Raw genomic sequence first — 16,138 nt, 5'->3', positions numbered from 1 at the left:
TTAATAGAAGGCATGGGGTAACGAACACGGAACAGCAGTTACTACTCTTAATAGAAGGCATGGGGGTAACGTGCATGGAGCAGCAGTTACTACTAAAAAGATATATATACTTTTTTTTTCTAAACTTACTGGGCAGATCGGATGGACCACAGGTTTTTTTCTGCTAATATTTACTATGTTACATTTTAGGCCAGATTTTGTAACCTATACGCGGGCATAGATTTTGTGCCCACAACCCAGCATACACAAATCTATGCCCGTTTTTATAACATGCGTGTGCAGCCGCACACATGTTATAAAATCTGGGGTCAGCGCGCACAAGGGGGTGCACACTTGTGCACCTTGCGTGCGCCGAGCCCTAGGGGAGCCCCGATGGCTTTCCCCTTTCCCTCCGAGGCCGCTCCGATTTCGGAGCGGCCTCGGAGGGAACTTTCTTTCTGCCCCCCCCCCCCCCCCCCCCCCCCCCCCCCCCCCCCACCCTCCAGGCAGGCGTAGGTTGCCCACGCCCCGTCCTTACCCACCCACACCCCGCCCATTTTTTCAAGCCCCAGGACATACGCGCGTAACCCTTTTAAAATCCGCCCCTTTATGTGCAGACTTCTGGAAATCAGAGGTGTATGTATAAATACTTTCTCAAACCCCCCCCCCCCCCCCCCCCCCCCCCCCAATTCTGGCTCCCAGAATGCCTACTATGAATGCAGTGAAAAGTAAGCCTGAATTCATGTTTTGCAGTTACTTTTCCCCGCACAATGCCCCCAGGTTGATTTTCGAAAGGAAATGTACGCGCGTATATCCTTTTGAAAATTACCACCCGTTCATTTATACGGTGCTACAAGGCGTACACAGCACTGCATGGACAACATAACAGACAGGCGATAATCATGTGAGAAAAGTGAACCCCTTGCGTGCAAGAACCAGGTCAGTTTGCATAGTTTGTGGATCTGAGGATTTACTGAGATTGCTTTTTGTGGTCCAGGAGTTACCGTATGTGTTTTGGGGAGGGAGGCGGGGGGTTTTTTTCTTCTCTGGAATTGCTAAACTGGATTTCTCTCTGCTTTTCATACTTTTTTACCGGACCACCAGAAGAATGATCTATGGATGCTGTGGGGCATCTCTCAGCTTTCCAGACCACAAACGTTCCTGCATTAGACACAAATTGCATCAGAAATCATTCCATTAGTGGCAAGAAAGACAGGGACAAGAGACCAAGACTTATTTACAGCAGATCCTCTGGAATTAATTTATTAAGGACATATTTCAGTTTTTATTGTGTTTCTGGCCCAGCAGGTTCCTCCTTTTGAGCGTCCAGCTTTATTGGAACTGACCTTCCCTGAGCCAAGGCCCCGTGGAGCTTTCAACTGCAACTTAGCCAAGGTTCCCCCGCCATGTTTTTATTGTCCTGCTGGGTGTGCATGCACCCTAACTTCAGCCAGCAGGTGTCTCCACCGAGCAATGGCTGAGACTCCCTTCCCCACCAAGGGGCTGTGAGCGCGGCCTCCGCAGCATCCCCAGCCCTGGCCAGAGGGGAGCGGAAGACCTGAACCGGCAGACAGATCTGGGTCCCTCCACGTGGTGGCGCACTCGATCCTCCAGGCCGGTCCTTTTTCTTTTTTTTTTTTTCACTTTTCCAAGAGAACACATTTCAAGGCTCCTGCCATCACCCAACTGCCACCGAATCGCGTGATCGATGCCAGCCTGAAATTGAGCTGTGCCTGACGCTTCTGCCTTCCAAGCGTTTCCCTCCCGAGGATGCGCTGAGGTTGGGCGCGTGGATTGCTCTGTCCGCCATGAAACCCTCCCGGTGACTGGTGGAAAACACCGATGTGTTTGACGGCTGTGGTGAGCTCCTGGAATAGCTCACGGTCCCTCCTCTCCCCCCCCCCCCCCCCCCCCCCCCCCCCACTTCATTTCACCTCCGTTTCTCGCCATCTGTCCTCCCTCCTTCGGAAAGAGCACAAAAACGATTCCCTGGTGTATGGTTTGTGCTCTTCCAGGTGTAAAACTTTCTAAAAACACAGGGCCAAGTCACTCCAAGGCTATACCAGACTTCCTCAGGGGGAAGAGTCTCATCCTTTTGGCCATGAATTCAGCTCCCATTTTAACACTTTTCACTGGATGAGTTAGGCGCCACAAAATAGCACCGGTGTGTTCAACAAGCATAAAATGTGGTAAAACCTGATCAAAGATCTGCAAATTAACTTGATTATTAGCTCCAGGGGAACCCAGGAATATTCCTGAAAACCTATTTGGGGACCTCCGGGACAATGAGAACCTCGTATTTTAGTCTTTCGTTTCATGCCTGGATATTTTAACACTTTCTGGTAAACTGAGATCCACCCGGTATTTTAAATTTCACGTAACAATGCAAAAACAGAAAGTGTTGCCAAACTGAATCGGTAAACTTCCTATTAACCACAATAATTCACTTTGCATCTTGGTTACATTTTTTTTAAGGACCCACTGTCCCTCTGTTTGAAGCAAGTCATTAGATTGGCTGCTTACAGTCAGTGAGTCAAATTCTAGATGTTTTCACACAACACGTGAAAGATCATACTAAATAATTCCAGGTCAATATAAACTGAAATGCATTTGCAGGGAGGCCTTCCAGCTTCTTATGTGGAGTTAATGGTGGCCAGTTATAAACAGTGATCCCGGATGAGGTCACGCATGCAGGCGTCCTCATTGGCCAGTTATAAACAGTGATCCCGGATGAGGTCACGCATGCAGGCGTCCTCATTGGCCAGTTATAAACAGTGATCCCGGATGAGGTCACGCATGCAGGCGTTCTCGCCAGTGGCAGCCTTCACCACTGAGGCCTCCTCTTCTTAAAGGGAACGCAAACCATGTGCTTACCACCTTTTTCCGTTTTTATTTGACTTTTCCCGGGAATCTATCTGTGTTTTGTTCTAACAAACAAAAATGGAAGAACAAATCGGGGGAAAGTCAAAATAAAACCTGAAAACAGAGGTCCCAGTCTATTCTATAGAGGGAGAAGTGAGGATTCAGGGCAGTACCAAGAGGTTTATTAAGGTGAAAGTGTAGAAGGCTTTTAACCAGTGCAGAAAGGCAAAATAAAGAACCCATTGACCAGGACATCATGAAGAAGCCCTTGGGATGTGTTGTCAAACTTTATTCAAGGGGCTGTTGCTGCTACTGACTGACTTTATTTTCACAAAATAATTTAACAAAGGGCTCCCAAGGGTGCCCCTGGATGCCGCCTACAGCACATGGCTAAGGACCTTTTAACCTTTCAAAGCTCAGTGCTATTCCAGTTCAGCAGGAGTGTTGGAAGAAGCATCTCTGTTGCCAGCAGCCATTCCTGTGGGGAATTCACATTCATAGCAGTCTAACATAGTAGATGACAGCGGAAGAAAAAAAAAAAACCAATTAGCCTATCCAGTCTGCCCAGTTATTCCTGTCCACACTGCTAAGGATAACTCCCAGCTGCCAGCAGTAAAAGCCTGAGCACTTATTATTTATATTTATTTGACGTGTTTTGTATACCATCATTCGGTTTCGCCATCAGAACGGTTTACAGTGCTCGTGAAACAACATTTATTACAGAAGTCAAAGCATCAAAATGTCAACAAGAAGGAAGGTTTTGGGGTTTGATTCTTAGTTGAATACATATAAAATAATTGCTGTGATAGCAGATTGCTAATATATAACAATGTTCATACTTGTAATGTTGATACATATAAAGGCTAGGGTTAGTAAGTGAAGTGAGTTCAGTTGCACATTGTCTTAGGTGTTCGGATGGTGGGAGTTATTTAATTGATTGGGGTACGGAGCGTTTTTCTTGGTGTTGGGTTGCGTGGTTGATTGGTGGTCTTGTTGAGTGAGTTTGAGTAGGCTCTGGTGAAAAGCCAGGTTTTCAGGTCCTTTTTGAAAATGTTGATGTTTGGTTGATTTCTTATTTCCATTGGTATTGCATTCCATAGCGTGCGGTGGCAATGGATATGGCTGTTTTGCGGGTCGTGTTTAGTTTTTGTGGTTCTGGCGTGAGGGATTTGAGGAGGCCTTTGTTCGTTGAGCGTAGGTTCCATTTTGGAGCGTGGATTACGATGAATTTGCTTAGCCAGTTTTGAAGTCCTTGGATTATTTTATGCAGTATTTGTAAGTATTTTGTATTCTATACAGTATTTTATTGGGAGCCAGTGTAAAGAGATGAGGGTTGGTGTAATGCGCTCATGTTTTTTTTAATCCAGTCAGAATTCTGGCGGCAGTGATCTGTAGGATCTGGAGAGGGGGGGTGGGTAGCAAGTGGTAGGCCAAGGAGTAGAGAGTTGCAGTAGTCTAGGTTGGAGAAGATGAGTAGTTGTAGGACTGTTCTGAAGTCATCCTGTGCAAGGAAGAATATCATTCCTTATTCAAGTCACGTTTTATAGTCTGGTTCTGTTTCATTCTAAGTAAATGAATGTTCAAGCTCCCAATCTTAATGCAACCCCAAACTTCTTGAGATATATATTTATTTGTTTTCATGTTGAGCTAAGAACCAAGTTAATTTGCAGATTTTATTCTTATCCTCACTAACACATCTGATTTGGGTCCAGAGGGCTGGAGCTGATAATTGCTGCTATGAAACATATATCTAAAAAAAAAACCAACCCCAAAACATTTTGCTTTTTAATAGCATCAGGACACAAGAAAAAGTGATTCAACTCCATGTTTCGCTTGCCGAAGTCACATGGTGCTCAGGATGCCCGAGTGCTATTTTGTGAGATTCATCCTCTTGCAGTCAGCCCCCTTCAAGTCCGGGACCCGAGTCTCGGTTCAGTTCAGGTCGGAGTTTGCTATTGAGCCGCACCGTGCAAAGATCAGTGGGCCCTAAACTTTCCCTTAGCAAGAGGCCAATGGCATTTTGTCCAGCGCAGTCTCTCCTTGCCTGAGGATCGCCCCCTTGGCCTGACATCCGGGACTTCTCCGCTCCTAGCTGGCCTTGCATCTAACGGGCTCCAGTCCACGTCTGGTAGTCCTTCCAGCAGGGCTGCGTCTGGATCCTCCTCCTTCACTCGTGTTGGGAGTCCGTGTAATGCTCCCATGTACGGGGAGGTTCTCTTAGGATTTCTACTCCGGGCCACCCACCATGACTTGGCTTCTCCCTGCTCTCCTTCTTTTATTACAGTGGCTACCTCTGCTGTGTCCCCAATGTAAACAGTTACTCCTCCTCCCCTCTTTTGTTTCCCTACTCTGTCTCTTCTGAACAGATTCTAGCCTGGGACGATTGCATCCACGTCTGCCCCATCACGGTGACCTAAGCTCCGGGTCTGTGATTTTGTTGACGAGACTTCAAGCACGTGGCCCACTCCACTCTCCCAGGCTATGCACCTCCTCCAGCTTTCTTTCTTTCCTTTAGTTTTGTTTGTTTTCTTTTTTCCACTCACCACTGATCCCCACCTCCCAGCCACCTTGGGGAATAAAAGGCGCATCACTGGCAAAAGAGGGGGAGATGCTGATTCCAGCAATCAGAGCTCCTGCCAGTCTCGCCATTTCAGTCTTCGGATAAAATTCCTCTCATTCCCGAGTGATGAGGCAGATCGGATTTAGTTTGCAATACGTGGGTCTTTCCTGATGTCCTCCTTCTAAGCTGAATTTACTGCTTTTGTGACATTTTGAAGATTTTGTTTGGCCACCATATCTGCACTGTTTTGTTTAACTTTACTGTGATAATGCTTCTCATCCTGGGTGATTCACTATCAGACATCCCTTCTTACAGCGCTGCAGCTGCCCGTGCCATAAATTTCAGAAAAGTCAAAATATATTTAGAATTGACGCTCTGTCTTTGAAACTTGTCCACATAAATATTACTCTTGGGGGATTTCTGCACACAAAAATGTAAAATTCTGCATACTTTATATTAGTTAAAGACTGTGCTGTATATTGTGGTTTAAGTAATTAATTTAAAATACAATACAGAAAAGTTATTACTCAACGATGCAAAGTTTTAAATATTTTGAGCAGAATTCCCCTAGAAGTACACTGTAAGAGTGTCCCTTCCACCTATCTCCCTACTCCCCTGGCCAGACCTTTTTCGCTCTGCCCTCTTAGTCCCCAACTCCTTTGCTCTCCACTTTCTCTCCCCTTCCCCTCCATACTCAAGTCCTTCCATTCTGTTTCTACCCCGCAGCCCTCCACAGTTTGACCCCTTTCTCATTCAGGCCCTCAACAGACATCCTCTGACCCTCTCATAAACATACACCCCCCCCTCACATAGGCTTCCTCTGTCTGTGACACAAACCCACCCTCTCACAGGCTCCTTCTCTCACTCGCATATGCACACACATCCTTACACAGGTTCTCACTCACACACACACACACACCTTCACACAGGCTCGCTCACTCTCTCTCTCTCCTGCGCACACACACACACACACACACACACACCTTCACACAGGCTCGCTCACTCTCTCTCTCCTGCGCACACACACACACACACACGGGCACCCTCACAAGCCTACTGCTGCTCTTACACAGGCTCATGAGCTTTCTTGCCTCTTTATCCTTGGCATTCTCTGCTGCTGGGCCTGCTGATCTTCACTACTCCGCTTGCGGCCAGCTGCTGCCCCAGGCTTGCTCGTGGCCCTCAGGGCTTGTCTCTGAAATTCTGCACAGGAGGGGAATTCTGTGCAAATTCCATGCTCTGCAGCAGCGCAGAATTCCCCCAGGACTAAAATATATAAAAGGCTTATGTTGGTCACATTTTCATGTCTATCTGTGGCCACCCCATGGCACCCTGAACAGTGGAAAGTGCAATGTGCGAAGAAAATATGCTCTGCACATAAAACCCGGTTTCTCAGGTGCCCTGCCCCCCCCCCTCCCCCACTCTTCTTCAGGTACTGCCAGGATGGGATTCACAGCAGCCCTCTCCTGTGGCCACCATGGGATGGGAACCCGTGTGTGTGTGTGTATATGTATGTAGATATATATATAGGTAGGTATATGGATATTAAAGGTGTGTGTACAGCATTATTTTTTTATTGTTTCATTTGGGAATTTTTTAAGGTTTTTTTTCTTTTGTTTTCACAAATAGCATGCGCTATTTCCCAAAATCTAAAAAAAATGAAAATAAAAGTGAAAAATTTCCCAAAGAAAACATAAGACGACCCCCTGATCCACCCCACTCCCACCCCCCACTGCCCCTGGAAGTGGCTGTGTCCCAGAAAAAGTAATATTTTTAAATAAAAGCCTTGGTCACAAGCCCCACCTATAACCCCTTTGCACCTGAACCCAGCTGGAGCCATTTCCAAAATTGTGCTGGCCGGCCCTTTGCCCTATCATGTGCCAGGGGCTGTCCAATGGCATCAGTACACTCTGTCACATGATGGGGCAAAGGATGCTGGTTCCATCTTTTCAAAATGGCTGCAGGGTCCGTGTGCAGAGGGATTGCTCCCGGGCCCCCAATAGACCACCAGGCAGGATTTGGTGAGTCTGGGATAGTTGGGAGGTTGGGCAGTGTGGTGGCCAGGTCCTGGGGCTGTATTTTTTAACAAAGAGGGGGCCTGGAGGTTGAGGCACGGGCTCTTGACCAGTGTTTTGATTTTAAAAATATTACTTTTTCTGGGGAAATGGGTGGCAGGGGGTGGGACAGGAGATCTCGGGAGACCCCTGGGTTGTACTGTTCGTCAGGGGGTACCAAGTTAACACTGTTTGCAAATACTGAGCATGAAAAAACAAAAAGAAAAAAAACATTACATTTTGTGATTTTTTTTTTTTTCTGTTTAGTTTCAAAAACGATATGCACAAACAATGGCACATCCCTAATAATACATATGTGTGTGTGTGTATGTATTATTAGGGATGTTCCATATGTATTATGTGTGTGTGTGTTTGTGTGTATATATATATATATATATATACACACATAGATATCCATCAGAGAACCCTGAAATAGGGTAAGTAACACCACTAATGTTTTAAATGATTTGAAAGATGCTTAATGTTGCAAGCTTTATTACACAATGATACAGGACATAGCAGAAGTGTAACAGAGACTACACAGGATACAGAAAAACCATTGGGACAGAGTCAGTACAGGACACAGAAATATTAATGGAACCTATATGAAGTGATAAAGATTATGCCCGGGACTCTACACAACATTCCTGTGACACTATTACAAAGTATCCTTCCTTGTGGACTGCTTTCAACTGTATCTTCTTTTTTAATGAAGGTGTTTGTGACACATTTGCAATTCACAAAGTATCTTTCTTGAAGTTCAACTCTACTGCAAGTGTTTTATTGTTTCATTACAAGCACTCTGTATATATTTTGGCAATGTTTTATGTTGGTATTTATACTTGCAATAAATGCATAACACTAAAGAGAGTAAATTAGAAGTGGCATGAATGAGGAATGATTGACTAGGACAATTGATCAATATATGTGTGTATTATTGTGCCAATTTATTTATTTATTTTATAGTTTTGATATTCTTATCATTGTGTAATAAACCTTGCAACATTTAAGCATCTTTCAAATCATGTAAAACATTTAGTGATGTTACTTACCTTATTCTAGGGTTCTCTGACAGGTATACCATTTTAGGCACCCACATATCATTTTTATTTAAAGCCTAGATCCAATATTCTGGGGTAGATTTTAAGACCTGCGCTTGGGCATGCATACATGTGTGTGTGCTACCTGGCGTGTACACATGTATGCCCGATTTTATAACATGCGTGCGCAGGCACGCTCAAGTTATAAAATCAGGGGTAAGCGCGCACAAGGGGGTGCACACTAGTGCACCTTGCGTGCACAGACACCCACAGGCTTCCCCTGTTACCTTCCCACCCCCCAATTCTTATCAAACCTTTTGTGCCTGCTGGAGCAGGTACAGGTTGCGCGATTCTCCAACACAGCAGCAAATGGCCGCTGTGTTGGAGGCCTCTGTCCCGGGCAGGGGATGCGTCCTGGGGCTTTATGCGCGTCGCCGTAGAGTTTTTAAAATCTGGCCCACTATATCTGTTATTAAGGAACAGACAGACCATTTTATTTGTTATAAAGTAAATGGTACCAGATGCTTTTGGATTCTATGAATTTGGAATGTTATTGAATTTGGAAAAATATGTCCCTTTCTGAAAGAACTTTCATTACATTTTAGAATTTGAGAATAAATAAGGACGTAGTCTCTTGCAGAAAGCAAATAAGGCAGAGAAGAAGAAGCCTGTTGGGGAGGAGGCGCACATTCTCATCCACTTGCGGAGACAAAATGCTCATCCTTGACTCTGTACTCTGTGTACTTTAAGTCAGTGCTGCTCCCATTGTAGCTCCAGAGTGAAGCACAGCTGCAGAGCTGGGAGTGGGAGCAGTGATGGGCTACCAGAGGGGGCTCCTGGGAGTCCTTTGTAAAATTAAAAGGGTCTCTTATCCTGGGTAGCAGAGAAGGAGAGAGGTAGTGACCAGAGGTGGTCTGAGCAGACATGCACTGGCAGAACTCCAGCTAGAGGTACCTGGTAGGACAGCCACTTTTAAATCCCCTCTCATTTCTGAGGGCTGAGGGAAAGAGACTCACAGCTGAATGGCACATTAGAGGAGGAAAAGAGAGAGAGAGACTCTTTTTGTGTATTTCATCACTGAGGTTGTTGGAAAGTAGCTCTATAGGCTGTAATAGTAAATGCCGCTTGACTCCCACAGTGCTTACAGATCTCTTATTAAATGGCTAGATTTCGCACCATTTATTTATTATTTATTTATTTGGAACTTTTTATATACCGGCATTAGTAAGCATACATCATACCGGTTCACATTGTAACTGAAAGGCTGAAATTACAATCAACAGGGAGGGGGAAACAGGGAGGAATATATATAGAGCAGAGGGGCAATGATGAAATAAAGCAATTAAAACTGTAACAGGCTATTTACAGGTCTATATATAAAGGCTTTAAACAGGTTACTTACAGGAGTCTATATACAAAAAGGTTCAATTGAGGTATGGGCTGGTAAGGGGGAGGGGGGATGAAGATTAATCTGGGTAGGCTTGTTGGAAGAGCCACGTTTTAAGTTTTTTTCTGAACTTGGAGCTCTCACAAACTGTAGAGGAGAGATTTGCTTTGATGTAGGACAGCTGCCATTGCTATGATTCCTGGAGCTCCTGACAGCACCCTCCTACAAACCTGGCTGCCCTCTGCCCGCTCCAGATTGATATCAGCAAGAAACACATTAAACTTTCAGTACTCCATGCAACGGTCATAATCCCCCAGGTATTGTGTATCACGGACGTCGCCATCATTATACTTTTTGCAACAATATCCATTTCATATACCCCATGCCGGCAGCAGCTGTTCTTAGTAAGAGAATGCATGGGTATGTCCACGACGAGCACGCCACCCCTCCCTTATCTGTCCTTATTCAATACCACGCTGTCTCCGTTTTGTCCCAAGGCTGTCCATGCCGCTAAAGAGGGAATCCATTTGCAAGAAGCAAGGTCTAGCATGCAGACAGAGAAGAGCCATTCTCTCACTAATAAAGTTGTTCAGTTTTCTTTTATCAGATGGAACACCGCCCTCGTCCGCGCGGGTGGCAGGAACTTAGTATTGATTTACTCATGGAAGGGAAAAATAATACACTTGGTGGTTCATATAGGCCAATCTCACTTCTCAATATAGACATCAAGATCTTATTAGGTGGTAGACTTTCTAATATAATGTCTTATTTGGTTCATCAAGATCAGACGGGTTTTATCCTTATTAGGCAAATGTCTGACAAGATATGAAAGGTGCTCAGTTTGGTTTGGATAGCACAGCAAGAACGTATTCCTTTTGTATTGCTTGCAGCTGATGCTGAGGCGGGGTCCTTTGGTCAGATCTGTTGTGAGTTCATGCTTCTTACTTTGGCTAAAATGAAGTTTGGGAATAACATTATCAAGTAACTTAGACATCTATATGCTGACCCAAAAGCTTGGTATGAATGTTAATGGAAGTTATACTGATACATTTCCTTTGGGAAGGGGTATGAGGCAGGGTTGGTCAAACCTGGGCTACTAGAAGAACCAGGCCTGAATGGCCCACTATTGCCTGAAGTACCCTGGGAAACATGGACCAAGAAGGAATATGGACAACAATCCCTCCTGTGGCCAATCCTGCACCAGAGCATCTGTGTCAGCCGAGCAAGGATCTCTTTGGAAACAGTGAAAAACTGTGTCCTACTGCACCCCCACTGATCACCGCCTGATCTAGACTCACCTGATCCCCATCTGTAAGAGCAAAGGATTTGTCTGACCAACACTACTGCCCATGCCCATAGTACAGTGAATGATATAATGGCCTGAACATGAAATGCCAACCAAGCTGTAGCTACCAAACCGCCCACAGCCAATTGAGTGGAAAACCTTAGAAGCACTAACCAAAGAACTCAGGCTTTCAAAAGAATGATGGATTAGCTTGTCTTTCCAGGAAACCATGAGCTCCTGACAATGATGACCACCTACTTGTCTTGCAGCCATTAATGCAAGTAAATCAAACACAAGAAGCTGTGGGACTGGAAATTCCACCGAGAGAACAGGCCTCCTGAAGAAGACACTTGAGTGACCTGACTCCCTGAACCAAGCCTAGTGCCATGGTCTTAGAACCCAGGGTCTAAACACGGACGACTATTTGCAACTCCTTTCAGGATCCACAGCTTCTGGGTCCACCACTGGTCCAATTTGCAGCAAACTAAAACACTAAGTTGTACAAGTTCAGTAGCCAAGAAGTCCATATGCAAGGAAGTACATATTTAAAATCTGACTTGCGCCACATTGCAACCCCCACAAGGAAGACCTTTTTAAGAGTTCTCAGGCTGATACATAACCAAGGAACAACAGTCTAGTACCGCCGATATCAGAAAGTGCCGATAAGTCACCTGGAATAGCCTGGGAAGAATACATTTCTGTGCAACCAAGGGTGAAAACTCCAAAAATGCCCTTACAGAAACAGATCAACCGTGAACAAACATTGACCTCTACCAGGCATTGGAAGAAAGACAGACATGCATATTCCCCAGCTTAATCTCGAAGTAACATCTCCAAATCTATTGCCTGAGAAAAGCTGGGATCATCTTGAAAAAGAACAAAGACCTCCAACTCTCCTTGCATCGCCTCAGAGGACCGGTACTGACAGATCCTTTCCTACCATCTTGGACTGCAAGCAAATAGCAAAACTAGCCAAGGCAGCAAGGAAGCGCATTGAAGGGGCAGGGAGGAGAGGGCCCTTCATTACCCTCTGTGTGTGGTTTTTTTTAAGCGTGCTTGCTGCCCAGCGATAAATGTCTACCTTCCAGAAGACAACCGTCACCACTGTTCCATTTTCAAACCAGTGGGAATCGAATGCCCTTGAAAGCTCTTGAGCACAGGCTTCCATCTTGACTCCATAAGCCCTGTGCTCGAAGCCTGTGCTTCCAGCCTAGGTGCTAAGCAAGAGCAAAGCCAAGGGCCCAGGTCACGCTAGGCCGCTACCGCGATCCGGGCTGCAAGCCAAAGGAAAATAAGGGACCAAAGGGTGGGAAGGGGATGAGTGGGTTGGTGAGGGGGACCCTTGGAAAATATAAATGTAAGTATCATTCGATGGAAGGGGGAAAAAGGGGTGAGACTGGGCCCGGCGCGGAACATGATTTTTTTTTTAATCAAAAAGAAGAGGGTGTTTTTGGGAGGGGCCACAGTAGTATCGGCCCGGCCCAAGCCAAGCATTGGGAGCTAGCAAGGAGGACTTCATGGCCAGTATGCTTACAATTTTCTTTAAGACTTATTACGCTTAACTGGCTATATTCTCTTTTGTTCTTTTTTTTTTTTAAATCTGGCCGCTAAGCGAATGCTATCCAACGAATTATAGTCAGATAACTTTATAACCAGTGATATTCACAGTCTGACTGGTTAGGTGTAAAATTATCCGACTACAGTTAGTAGGATAACTTTAATCAGGGATATTCAATGGGACGTTCATCCCACTGTGATTATCTCCAGGTAAGTTCAACTGGATAACTTATCTGCCCAATTTGTCTTGGTGTATCTACTCCCCAGTTGGTTTGTTTTTTTTTTGTATATTTAAGATCTGGTGGGAGGAAGCGAGGAGGAAATGGGTCTTACCCACATTCTAACAAGTTTGATGTTTATATATTTTGATTATAACAATACAAAGTTAATTTAAAAAAAAAAAAAAAAGAGCCTATGGCCTGGCCTGAAGAACATCTGGATTTCTAGATGTACAGCTGCAAGAAGTACACATGTGGCATAGAGAATCTTTTGATGGCTGCTAATGGACCAAGAAAGAGTTTGCAGGCAAAGGAGCAGGAAGAAACTGTGAGAATATTTTGCTTCGTTGGGGAAATGTTGCTTTAGGCTGCATCAGCTGGTGTGGCTGAAACCCACGTTGGGACTCCCAACTGAAGACGAACTTATAGAGCTCCCTGCCGTGCAGAGAGAGGGAGGGAAGCATTCAAAGCCCCTGGAAAAAGGGGTTTTAGAGAATTGCTTTTCCTGGGTGGGGTAAAGTTATTTGCAGGCTGCGACTGATCCCATCTGTTCCCAGAGCTGGGTCTGGGGTTTGCTCTTACTCGCATATACTCTCAATTTATGTGCACACTTTTGGAAATTTATCTCTGAAGCGTTCCCCACTCAGCTGAGCAGGTGTAAATGTGCGCCGGTAGTTTTCCTGCAATCATTTTTCAAAGGGCCAAGATAAACATGGCTTTCACTTTGAAAATGAGTGGTAACCATGCAGGTACAAAGTTCTTGCAGAGTTGTACAAAGTAGGACCTGCAGAGGTCGTACTTATGTGACCTGTCTGAAAAGGGCCTCCTGCAGGCCTGGGAATGTGCTAACAAGGATGACTTTTCAGCTTGCAGCTTTTGCTGTTCCATCAGAACCTCCGAGTTATTTTTCTAAGCAGGGCCGGTGCTTTCGTGCCTGGGTCACCCCCACCCTCCATCCCTCCAGCACGGCGCTGCTTTCCTTGACAGTAGTGGCTGAGGCAAAGTGCCCATCTGAGCCTCACGCTGGCGGATTTTACCGGTGTCTACAGGAAGCCCCGGCCCTGTTCCTAAGGCAGAAAGATCAGCAGATTTAGGTGGCTTTGATTGTTGCTGTCTGGAGAAAGCAATCGGGACAAGGCCCCAGCCTTATGGTCTGAACTTTCTTGTGGGCACCAGACGTTGTCTCCAGTGTGATAGATACTGAGTCTTGCATGGACGTAATTCACTAAAGGCTTTTGTCCCCATCTTGGCGGTAGGGGTGGGGGGGGGGGAAAACTCTTAAGTCTAATCAGGCCCAATTTGTTACTAAAAAAAAGCCAATTAAAAAAAAAAACCAAAACAAAGTCAAAGATCCTCACAAATTCTCATCGCAAGGACCACATCACACCGATACTTAAACACCTACACTGGCTTCCTATCCACTATAGAATACTGTTCAAGACCTTGACCATCGTCCACAAAACCATCTATCATCATTCCTCACTCCAACTCATAATCCCCCTCGAACTCCATACCTCCACCAGACCGATCAGATCCGCATACAAAGGATCTCTCCAGGCGCCCCCCAAACAAATCCATCATTCACAACTCCATTCAAAAATGAGCACTGTCCACCGCGGGACCACATCAATGGAACTCATTACCCCCAGATATACGCCAGGAACCAATGCCCTCTCTCCTTTAGAAGCCTTCCCCTGAGGAGACACTCCCCAACTAGCAATGTCTCCTACTACGCTCCCATCACCTTTCCTCCACGCCTATAACCACTTCCCCTGCCTACGCCCCATTCCTTGGCCCAGGTCATCGCCCCGGTATGAGGCCTCCGCAGTCAAGTATTCAAAGGAACTGTTATGTTCGAATTACTTATTTATCTATAATATTTATTTGAAATGTTAAATTAGCTCTCCACACTAATTCAATTGTTTTGGTTTTTTTTGCTATCTTGCATTACTTTTAGGAACGTTATGTTAAAGTGTTTTTTTCTCTCTCTCTTAAATATCCTGAACTGTACTCCCTGTTGCAATCTTGAGATCCCAGCTCTACCACCATCTTTGGATTATTCCTACACTGGCCCAATAAAAGGTAATCACAGCCCCCTAAAATCCAGGGTCCAGCTGGAACTCAACACTACTTGATTCAGTCAAACATTGACTGAGATGACGTCTGGGGAAAGAGGAGAAATGAAGCCTGAACAATGGCTTAGGGGGGATTCAGCAATCGGGACGAAGTAGATAAAACTGCAGGGGACACGAGATGAGCAAGACCTGCCTGCCTTCCCGCATGGGTGCAAGAGTGGATAAGGATTGGGTCTACTCTTTGGGGTCCTGCTGGATAACTATGACATGAATTGGCCACTGTCGGAGACAGGATGCTGAGCTCGAAGGACCTTTGGTCTGATCCAGTCTGGCATTTCTTGTGTGTTTAGGATTCTTTGCAATAGTGAAAAGGTATGGTGGGATGGCAGGGAGAAACGTTAGAGTATTAGGGGAAGGGATGAGGAAGACTGGATAGAAATGGGTGAGAAAAGAAATCAAGGCGAGTGAATGGGGGGGGGGCTGTGTTACAACTCGTGACGCCAGCGCTCTACAAAGTGAAATCTTCTGGGAACTTACTGAATGTAAACTTTGATCCCCTCCATCACCGCCACACGCATGTACATTGATACAAACACATTTATGTCTACTTGTAGGGATAAGGGTAGTGGGTTATATTATATGTGAGGGAGATGGACAACAGATATTTGGACATTTTCCAATGTCATTTCTATCAGTTAAAGGTTTAATTGTAAGCTATATGTTTGAATTTCAATTACTGGTCTCTCATTTTTTGTAATCAGTCAGTGCTAGTAATAATATGAGTCTATCTCATGCGCAAACAGGTCTCTAAATGTAAATCACTCAGTGGAATAGGTTTCTAAATAAATGTGGGCCAAAAGACATGAATTAATGTATGTCACTTGTTTTATAGTAAATGATGGCAGATAAAGACCAAAATGATCCATCCAATATGCCCCATAGTTTTATCCAACTTAGGAATATGCACACACACAATCCCTTATGCAACCCAACACCAACTCCCTCCTCCCTCCAAGTCTTTTATCTGTTCTCTCAACCCATTTGACACACTGACCCGAACATGACCAAAATCAGCCCAAGTGCTGGCCTCCACCTCTTCTGCTAGTAGGGCCATTTCAAGT

The 16,138-nt window shown here is 45.2% G+C and overlaps 1 protein-coding gene across 3 annotated transcripts in view; it reads left to right on the top strand.

Annotated features, from left to right (window-relative positions):
* Window positions 1–16,138, top strand: part of TBXA2R (thromboxane A2 receptor) — a 57,310-nt gene that overhangs the window by 26,641 nt on the left and 14,531 nt on the right. The window contains exon 2 of one of the 3 annotated variants that reach the window (XM_029614078.1): window positions 14,973–15,024. The exons of 1 other annotated variant lie outside the window; for it this stretch is intronic. The gene's annotated coding sequence lies outside the window, so the exon portion shown is untranslated. Of the gene's footprint in view, window positions 1–7,381; window positions 7,423–14,972; window positions 15,025–16,138 lie in introns of those variants that run through there. One more of the 3 variants, XM_029614079.1, reaches the window with a different exon arrangement.

Source organism: Rhinatrema bivittatum, chromosome 8 (assembly GCF_901001135.1).
Source record: "Rhinatrema bivittatum chromosome 8, aRhiBiv1.1, whole genome shotgun sequence".
NCBI classification, from domain to species: Eukaryota; Metazoa; Chordata; class Amphibia; order Gymnophiona; family Rhinatrematidae; genus Rhinatrema; species Rhinatrema bivittatum.
The sequence above is the reverse complement of the archived record's forward strand: the minus strand, read 5'-3'. Positions and strand labels throughout refer to the sequence as shown.